The sequence below is a fragment of the Diabrotica virgifera genome, chromosome 9 (genome assembly GCF_917563875.1).
Source record: "Diabrotica virgifera virgifera chromosome 9, PGI_DIABVI_V3a".
Taxonomy (NCBI): domain Eukaryota; kingdom Metazoa; phylum Arthropoda; class Insecta; order Coleoptera; family Chrysomelidae; genus Diabrotica; species Diabrotica virgifera.
This window is the reverse complement of record NC_065451.1, coordinates 144,368,883-144,378,582: the sequence shown is the minus strand read 5'-3', so window position 1 is coordinate 144,378,582 and position 9,700 is coordinate 144,368,883. Positions and strand designations below refer to the sequence as shown.

Genomic DNA, 9,700 nt, shown 5'->3' with positions numbered 1-9,700 from the left:
CTAAAATAATTTGGGCGTGAAAGATTTTGTTTCTTATTTCTAAAATATAAATTCAGTGTAATATACTTGATGATTTTGTTTACGTCTGGAAAAATATTTTCTGAATATTAATTAAACTCCAAGTGCATATATTTAATTCGAATAAAGGACATAATAATAATAAAGTTGTTTGTTATGTCTGGAACTTAGTCATTGAATAAATTACCAACCAAAAATGAGGATTTTGAGAAAAACATACACAGTAGCGTATCACAATTTATTTATTTTAATTTAAAAAATAATAATTTAAAAAATTTAAAAAATTAATTCTAAATGTTTGATTTAAGCTGAAACAAAAAGACAGACATTAGTCTTAATTTAAAATCAAGAATAAATATACTTACTAATTTTGTAGGCCCATATATGGACCTCCGGCTCTTCCTGAACTATGAAGAGCCGGTGGTTTTTATATCGGCCAACATACTGTGCGGTTATCGGGGCCGCCTCCGCTTGTCCGAAGACAACCCCGATAGGCCGGTTTATAAGATGGACCGGTAGCCTTTGCCTCAAAAATTGCCTTAGTGATGCTAAAAATGAGTAAAATAAAAATTCAGGGTACACCGCTGTGGTAGTTAATTTTAGTTACCTTCCATCTCTCTGAAACAAATAAGTGGTGTAAGAAAACAGTGTAAATAAAGTCCCACCGTGCTTTATCATCATTCAACGTGAAGCGTTTATGATGTCTGCTCATATGGGAACAAGGAAAGACTATCTATAGAGATACTGGGGGGTAAGAATGGGGCTAAAGAAGAAGAAGCAGACACATAAAGCCTCGTTGCGGGACGGCAGCTCATTTGTTGTGCGGGAGCTAGGTCGTAGATTCGTTAGGGAGGGTGAAGGGGTGTTAAGATGACTACACTACCATAACTAAATACATAAGGGTACTTACTCTGACTAGAGGATCTTTCTACTATTTAACAAAAAGGGACGCCGTTTGAAACAAATCCTCTGGTTTGTATTTGGGTACTTACTAAGACATTTTCTCTCACTTACGGGGTACCAAATGGGGGGACATTCATCATTGATTCCTCTTTGGGGTTAGACTGGGCAACATCTTTTCTTTTACTGGCTTCTATGCCATATTCTTTCTTTTCTCCTGAACTAAAACTTTCATACAGTTGCATTAGTTTTCTGTTAAAATTTTTCCAAAGGCTACAGAAATGAGATGATAGATACACTTTCACAAACATTTATTTAAAACTTTACGGTGGTTTTTTTTTTAAACAAACAAAAAAACTTTTAACAGGAAATGATTTTACAGGACAAAATATCTACAAATCTTTTACATTACAAAAAAAATCTTCAATTTAACATAACAAAAGAATGACAAAAGAACTTGTTGGACAGTGTATGTCAAAACAAAATTTTGACGCAGCTGTCAAAGGTCAAAGTCACTGTCATTTTAATTTACAAGTTGCATCATGAAAGCACAAACAACTATTATTTTTCAAAACTCTTTACCAACAAAAATATTTATCCATTTGGGATCCTTGCAAAATTTAAAAAAATATATCATACCATATTTAAACAAAATCCTTTATCACACGTCACAAACTACACGGAAAGGGGGTTCATCTACAAACAAACAGGGTCATCGACCTGAGGTGGGCTTCATGGCTTCCTTTTTATTTCGGGGCAATCAACTGGATAAACATCACGGGACTGGAACTCAAAATGTCTACATCAGGACATCAATCGGGACTCGGAAGACTTCATTTAAACAGGAACTTGGACAAGATACAGGGACTTCATACCACGCCGGCGTATAGTACTGCGTCACAACTCAAACACAGTGTAAGAGCACCCAACTTCACTACGGGGTAAAAAAAAAACATCGTGCCCTCACACTAGATCTTCCAGAACGACATACTATACCCTTTACCGGCGGGTAACAAAAGGCACCACGCCCTTTTGGGGTGAGTCGGCAAGCGATCTTCACGCTTGAAGAAATCAAACCGGACTGATCTGCGCTTCGGTCTGAAGCCACAGATCGGGGAAAATACGACGGAAGTACCGAGCGATTTTGATCCTTAGGGATGCTTAGTTGACAAGAACTCAACTTTCAGTTCAAGATTTGTTCTAGAAAGTTCATCTACGCATTAGAACTGTACTTTTGTCAACACTTCTTACAAATTCTGTTTTTGCGTCTCAAATAAACAGGAATCTTGTAACACATTGAAATGTTGCTGCAATACTTCATGGCTGTATACAGGGTCGGCTTGGGATCTATAATGATATTGAACTTCACAAAATAAATTAAAAAAATAGACATTCTTTTTGGGAATTGGGATATTAAATTAATGTTGGAGTTTTTTCAAACGTTACAAAGCCTCCGCGCAAAAGAGAAACCTGGATAAGATTATCCAGTTTTCGATAACAAACAGAAAAAAATCCAACATGGACATCTTAGGTGTGACAGGACAACAATATCAAAATATTTAGATAATGGCTAGTGGGGATTAAACAAAACAAAAAAGTCGTTAGGGATTGGGCTAGCGTGCCATCAATCGCCAGACTCTTTAAAGTCGAGTAGACTTAAATGTTTCTTGACTCTACAAAGAACTGTAGGTGACAAGAGTTTCTGTGCCTTGGGAAAGAAACTAAACTTGTGCCCTGTGTGGACCTCGCTGACATCCACAGCAGTAACACAAGTGACATACCAGGGCAGACACAGCCTTGTCACCTCGTTGCCTAACCGCGAGCGGTTCTCAAAAACTAAAAAAAATCATTTGAGCTCTAGGCTCAGCAGATAGGCATCTGCCTAAACTCCACTAAAGAGCATGAGACTCTTAATCTCAGGGTCGTGGGTTCGGGCCCCACGTTGATTTGATGCGTTTTACATGTCTGCTCATATGGGAACAAGGAAAGACTATCTATAGAGATACTGGGGGGTAAGAATGGGGCTAAAGAAGAAGAAGCAGACACATAAAGCCTCGTTGCGGGACGGCAGCTCATTTGTTGTGCGGGAGCTAGGTCGTAGATTCGTTAGGGAGGGTGAAGGGGTGTTAAGATGACTACACTACCATAACTAAATACATAAGGGTACTTACTCTGACTAGAGGATCTTTCTACTATTTAACAAAAAGGGACGCCGTTTGAAATAAATCCTCTATTTCACCTATGGGTACTTACTGGATACTTTCTTACTTACGGGTACCAATCGGGGGGACAATCATCATTGATTCCTCTTTGGGGTTACATTGGGACAACATCTTTCCTTATTATTGGCTTCTATGCCATATTCTTTCTTTTCTCCTGAACTAAAACTTTCATACAGTTGCATTAGTTTTCTGTTAAAATTTTTCCAAAGGCTACAGAAATGAGATGATAGATACACTTTCACAAACATTTATTTAAAACTTTACGGTGGTTTTTTTTTAAACAAACAAAAAAACTTTTAACAGGAAATGATTTTACAGGACAAAATATCTACAAATCTTTTACATTACAAAAAAAAATCTTCAATTTAACATAACAAAAGAATGACAAAAGAACTTGTTGGACAGTGTATGTCAAAACAAAATTTTGACGCAGCTGTCAAAGGTCAAAGTCACTGTCATTTTAATTTACAAGTTGCATCATGAAAGCACAAACAACTATTATTTTTCAAAACTCTTTACCAACAAAAATATTTATCCATTTGGGATCCTTGCAAAATTTAAAAAAATATATCATACCATATTTAAACAAAATCCTTTATCACACGTCACAAACTACACGGAAAGGGGGTTCATCTACAAACAAGCAGGGTCATCGACCTGAGGTGGGCTTCATGGCTTCCTTTTTATTTCGGGGCAATCAACTGGATAAACATCACGGGACTGGAACTCAAAATGTCTACATCAGGACATCAATCGGGACTCGGAAGACTTCATTTAAACAGGAACTTGGACAAGATACAGGGACTTCATACCACGCCGGCGTATAGTACTGCGTCACAACTCAAACACAGTGTAAGAGCACCCAACTTCACTACGGGGTAAAAAAAACATCGTGCCCTCACACTAGATCTTCCAGAACGACATACTATACCCTTTACCGGCGGGTAACAAAAGGCACCACGCCCTTTTGGGGTGAGTCGGCAAGCGATCTTCACGCTTGAAGAAATCAAACCGGACTGATCTGCGCTTCGGTCTGAAGCCACAGATCGGGGAAAAGTACCACATAGGTACCAAGCGATTTTGAACCTTAGGGGCGCTGACTTGACAAAACTCGGAACTTTATTCTAGAAGGTTCTTTTACGCATCAAAACGTCAGCACTTCTTACTATTGCATACCATTGTGCAATACCTAAATACTGTATACAGGGACGGCTTTAAAATACTCTAATGATATACAAACTCACAAAATAAATTGGAAAATAGACATTTTTTTGGGAATTGGGATTTTAAATTAATGTTGGAGTTTTTTCAAACGCTACAAAGCCTCCGCGCAAAAGAGAAACCTGGATAAGATTATCCAGTTTTCGATAACAAACAGAAAAAAATCCAACATGGACATCTTAGGTGTGACAGGACAACAATATCAAAATATTTAGATAATGGCTAGTGGGGATTAAACAAAACAAAAAAGTCGTTAGGGATTGGGCTAGCGTGCCATCAATCGCCAGACTCTTTAAAGTCGAGTAGACTTAAATGTTTCTTGACTCTACAAAGAACTGTAGGTGACAAGAGTTTCTGTGCCTTGGGAAAGAAACTAAACTTGTGCCCTGTGTGGACCTCGCTGACATCCACAGCAGTAACACAAGTGACATACCAGGGCAGACACAGCCTTGTCACCTCGTTGCCTAACCGCGAGCGGTTCACAAAAACTAAAAAGTTGATGTTTGACAGATAAACATCTGCCCAAACTCTGCTAACACCTAGCGAGTTTCACGGGACATTTCGGCAACGGTTCTGCAAAACGAGGATTTAGACAATCCAGTCTAAACACCTCAGTGAGACAAAATCTCACCAACAACTTACTTCAACAACTCATTCAAACAAGACAGGGCTAGACAAAGGGGTATATGACAACAACAAGGGCTAAAATCAAAACAAGACTAACAAGGGGGAGGGGGTATGTGTGACAACAACAAAAGACCAAAAAGACTAGTATACTGGGTTCAAACAGGATATCAAACTTTTTAAACAAGACTAAGGGAAATGAACGCAACATATGATATAGAGAACACTACATCATTACGTTTTCAATCAACAGTCCAATCCAGGACATAAGAACCTTTCATGAACGTTCACTAGACAACTCTCTCATTTTCAAATCACAAGCTGGGGAAAGACTTCATTTTCAAAACAGGGCTACACTTCACTTTTCGAAACAGGGGATAGACTTCATTTTTCAAGACAGGGGGGTTGGGCTTTACTTTTCAAAACTGGGGATAGACTTACTTTTCAAAACTGGGGGCATTTCATTTCTCAAGACTGGGGGTGGACTTTATTTTTCAAAACGGGGGGCTACTTTTTCAAAACAGGGGATGAAAGCAACACGCAAGGGGAAGACCAAAGGGACATTGGAAAGTATGACAGTTCTGACGAACAACCGCTTCCATTTATCGACCGAAAGCAAGCTTCACCTGTACTCAACGCGGCCAGATCCTAACCTCACCAGCCTTGTCACAGCTTCTGCTCTTGGCCTACTTTCAATCAACAAAGAGAAGAGAGGTCAACTAACTATTCGCCAAAAAAAATCAAACTCCAGCACGGACACGGGCTAACAGACAACACGGGCTAATAGACAACACGGGCTAATAGACAACACGGGCTAATAGACAACACGGGCTAATAGACAACACAGGCTAATAGACAACACGGGCTAATAGACAACACGGGACAACAGACAATGGGCTCTAAAACTTCCAGACAAAACAGGGATAGACAAACAAACAGACAACAACATACTTTTTGACTTCTAGATATACTCAGGGGCTTACAAACACAAACAATATTGAAATTTGGTTCCTATATGAGCTCACACGGGATAAGACATTTCTTGCTCCGACTACTAATGAAAGTGTTCACAGATAGCTGAACAACACTTCCTTCATCACGAGTATTACACTTGTGACATGTCAGATACAAAAAGACATACTTCATTCACGGGGGGACTTCAACTACTTCACTGGGGGGAAGACTTCAACTACTACTTCACGGGCTCTTTTTAACTAACCTCTGGCATCCTTTTGACACCTACAAAGATAGATTAGTCAAAAAAAAAACAAGGGGCAACACAGACAAGGGGGGGGCTTTTTCAGGGGCTAACTTCTACACTTCAAGACAGTTATTCTCAAACAGTGTCGACAGAGAACGCTATCTTCAAATCTAAAAGTGACAGCTTTTCTCCTGGCTGCTTGAAAAAAACACAGAAGTGGGGGGCCTCTCCACGGTTTCCCTCTTCACTTCTTCACGGGGCCACTTCTCAAGGGGATGACTTCTCAATGGGATGACTTCTCCAACTAACCTGTGGCATGACATACACCAACAGAGATAGGCTTCGCTGGAAAAACAAGGGACTACTCTCACACAGACTATACGGGGCTAAGCTCATACACGGACCATACCAACAACATCACACATCTAATCAAATGACCAAATCAATAAATCACAAAAAACGATTATTCTGTAAAAAAACTGTTGATCTATAGGAATACATGCAAAAAATACAACATACTGTTATACTTCATAATTGGATTCAATATTCAAAATATTTAACGTTACTTTTAATCAAAATTTTCAAAAAAAATTTACGTTACTTTTTTATTCAACTGTTTGTCTATATATTTCATCAATATTTTCAAAAAAATTCAAATCAATGCTTTCATCATGGGTACAATATCAATACAATACAGTTAGTACGCTAAAATAACATACAATTCTGTTCTACGATACATACAATACCAGTATACATATGGGGTTACAAGTTAAATACACTATGACGTATGAAATGGTACATGCCCATACAATCAACAGCACGACCAAATCAACATCACAACAAAATGTGTACTTACTTACACCTCTTTGGAAAAATTATTAACTTTTGCAACAAAAACTACAAAAATGGGCTCTTTCATGGGGACTAACAGACTGAAACAGTTTCGGGGGCACTAAAAGACATGAAACAGTTTCGGGGGGGCAAGACAAGAGGAATCTGGGCTAAACTACATGGGAAGACTGGGGCGATATCTACTCAGGTCAAACTTCAGGGTGTACGTTACAAGTATTACAAGCGTAACACTAAGTGGGGGGGTGGCTAAAGACATTGGGGACTAGTAGATAGGCTAACTACTAGTTGAACATGTCTACAAGCTAGACTTGTAACAATGGGCATACAAAACATGACACGAGTCGAGCTTCCATGTTATCGGAAACACCTGCACCACAAACTGAGATCGGCTACCCAAGACGGGCACTGCCTAACAGTTGTAGTACAAATGAGACCGAAAGGAGGCTAAAAGGACATGGTAGTGGGAACATGCAAATGGGGTCTGAGGGAGGCCAAAAAAAAGTACAGGCCCCACGTTGCCGGGGCCATTTGAAGCGTTCAACTGGACAAGACAACTACTGGATACTGAAGGAGGCAGAAAAATGAATCGGCCTCACACGTTGGGCGACATTTGAAGCGTTTAGAGCCCCACACGTTGGGCGCAATTTGATGCGTTTTACATGTCTGCTCATATGGGAACAAGGAAAGACTATCTATAGAGATACTGGGGGGTAAGAATGGGGCTAAAGAAGAAGAAGCAGACACATAAAGCCTCGTTGCGGGACGGCAGCTCATTTGTTGTGCGGGAGCTAGGTCGTAGATTCGTTAGGGAGGGTGAAGGGGTGTTAAGATGACTACACTACCATAACTAAATACATAAGGGTACTTACTCTGACTAGAGGATCTTTCTACTATTTAACAAAAAGGGACGCCGTTTGAAATAAATCCTCTATTTCACCTATGGGTACTTACTGGATACTTTCTTACTTACGGGTACCAATCGGGGGGACAATCATCATTGATTCCTCTTTGGGGTTACATTGGGACAACATCTTTCCTTATTATTGGCTTCTATGCCATATTCTTTCTTTTCTCCTGAACTAAAACTTTCATACAGTTGCATTAGTTTTCTGTTAAAATTTTTCCAAAGGCTACAGAAATGAGATGATAGATACACTTTCACAAACATTTATTTAAAACTTTACGGTGGTTTTTTTTTAAACAAACAAAAAAACTTTTAACAGGAAATGATTTTACAGGACAAAATATCTACAAATCTTTTACATTACAAAAAAAAATCTTCAATTTAACATAACAAAAGAATGACAAAAGAACTTGTTGGACAGTGTATGTCAAAACAAAATTTTGACGCAGCTGTCAAAGGTCAAAGTCACTGTCATTTTAATTTACAAGTTGCATCATGAAAGCACAAACAACTATTATTTTTCAAAACTCTTTACCAACAAAAATATTTATCCATTTGGGATCCTTGCAAAATTTAAAAAAATATATCATACCATATTTAAACAAAATCCTTTATCACACGTCACAAACTACACGGAAAGGGGGTTCATCTACAAACAAGCAGGGTCATCGACCTGAGGTGGGCTTCATGGCTTCCTTTTTATTTCGGGGCAATCAACTGGATAAACATCACGGGACTGGAACTCAAAATGTCTACATCAGGACATCAATCGGGACTCGGAAGACTTCATTTAAACAGGAACTTGGACAAGATACAGGGACTTCATACCACGCCGGCGTATAGTACTGCGTCACAACTCAAACACAGTGTAAGAGCACCCAACTTCACTACGGGGTAAAAAAAACATCGTGCCCTCACACTAGATCTTCCAGAACGACATACTATACCCTTTACCGGCGGGTAACAAAAGGCACCACGCCCTTTTGGGGTGAGTCGGCAAGCGATCTTCACGCTTGAAGAAATCAAACCGGACTGATCTGCGCTTCGGTCTGAAGCCACAGATCGGGGAAAAGTACCACATAGGTACCAAGCGATTTTGAACCTTAGGGGCGCTGACTTGACAAAACTCGGAACTTTATTCTAGAAGGTTCTTTTACGCATCAAAACGTCAGCACTTCTTACTATTGCATACCATTGTGCAATACCTAAATACTGTATACAGGGACGGCTTTAAAATACTCTAATGATATACAAACTCACAAAATAAATTGGAAAATAGACATTTTTTTGGGAATTGGGATTTTAAATTAATGTTGGAGTTTTTTCAAACGCTACAAACGAACGACAAAAACGAGTGGTTTTGAATACTTCAATTTACAGTAAGTGTAATTAGTTAATTAGATATTTTACTTTATTATGTTTTTGTACTTTATTGTTTGATTATGAAATTATAGAAGAAATTTTGTGTAATTTGTATTAACATGATAAATCTTTTTTCCGAAATTTTTGATCGTTTTAATAGTATTACGTTTTTCTTTTAATTTTCTTTAACGTTAATCCGTTTTCTTTAAGTTTATTTTCTAAAATTTTAATCGTTTTAAGAGTACTACATGTTCTTCATGTGTAATCCGTATTTCTTTTGGGTTTTATTGTCTGAAAGTGAAGAATAGTTTTTCGTTTAAGTCCTTTAGTAGTTTCGTATGTCGTTTTTCTTAAAATTTATACCTTTTAATAGTGTAACAATTACTAGTCTTCCAA

General features: G+C 38.4%; 1 long non-coding RNA gene across 1 annotated transcript; it reads right to left on the bottom strand.

Annotated features, from left to right (window-relative positions):
- Nucleotides 1-1,212: 1,212 nt before the first annotated feature.
- Nucleotides 1,213-9,274, bottom strand: LOC126892067 (uncharacterized). Its single transcript, XR_007700663.1, has 2 exons — nt 4,227-9,274; nt 1,213-2,068 (listed from the first exon to the last, which is right to left on the bottom strand). It is a non-coding gene; the product is annotated as an uncharacterized LOC126892067 (long non-coding RNA).
- Nucleotides 9,275-9,700: the final 426 nt, after the last annotated feature.